Below are 810 nucleotides of genomic sequence, written 5' to 3'. Positions count from 1 at the left end.
GCGGGCTGCGGCCGTCCCGGGCCAGAGCTGGGATCGGGTTATGAACACACGGCCGTGTCCGGGCTGAGGGGAGGGCCGGTGTGCGCTTGGCGGGAGGGGATGTTTACGTTCGCTGCGTGCACGCACTGTTGGAGTGCTGCAACCGGAGCAGGATTGCGTGAGCGGTTTTGGAAAACCTTCTGTGAAGGTGACTCAAGTGGAAGCTTATATTTAAAATAAAAACCAAGTGCATCTTTTTATATTTCGAAGCCATTGCCTTTGTCCTGCACGGAGCTGTAATGGAGTCCCAAATTCCACCTGCTCAGAAAAACAGCATCTGTCTGACTAAAAAGCATTCCTCTCTTCTGTGTCTGGGTTAATGTTATTTGAATAATCAGTTCCAATATTAGTAAAATGTTCCAAGCTGGCTCATTCCACTCTTGGAATGATCATCAGGAGCAATTAATTCCGTTTGTCTTTGTCACTGGACGTGGTGGTCAGCTTGTAGGACTTCAGAGGTGCTGGGAGATGGACGGCTTCAGGTGCTAGGCTGCTGAAAGCAAAGCAGTTCCAGAAATATTTGCTGCCATCAGGAAGTTAAGCACAACTCTTTGCTGCACGACCGCAGAAGCTACTTAGTGCAAAGGGAGGGAGAAGTGGGAAAAAAAAAAAAACTGCAGTGGTTTGAATGCCAACAGGGACAGGGAGGTGATTGTTCCTCTCTACTCTGCTCTTGTGAGGCCCCATCTGGAGTACTGTATCCAGGTCTGGAGCCCCCAGTACAAGAAAGACAGGGAGCTGTTGGAGAGGGTCCAGAGGAGAGTCACAAAG

At 49.9% G+C, this 810-nt stretch overlaps 1 protein-coding gene across 1 annotated transcript in view; it reads left to right on the top strand.

Moving 5' to 3' along the window:
* Positions 1–810, top strand: part of CPT1A (carnitine palmitoyltransferase 1A) — a 35714-nt gene that overhangs the window by 686 nt on the left and 34218 nt on the right. The gene's annotated exons all lie outside the window — the stretch shown is intronic.

Source organism: Meleagris gallopavo, chromosome 5 (assembly GCF_000146605.3).
Source record: "Meleagris gallopavo isolate NT-WF06-2002-E0010 breed Aviagen turkey brand Nicholas breeding stock chromosome 5, Turkey_5.1, whole genome shotgun sequence".
Taxonomy (NCBI): domain Eukaryota; kingdom Metazoa; phylum Chordata; class Aves; order Galliformes; family Phasianidae; genus Meleagris; species Meleagris gallopavo.
The sequence above is the reverse complement of the archived record's forward strand: the minus strand, read 5'-3'. Positions and strand labels throughout refer to the sequence as shown.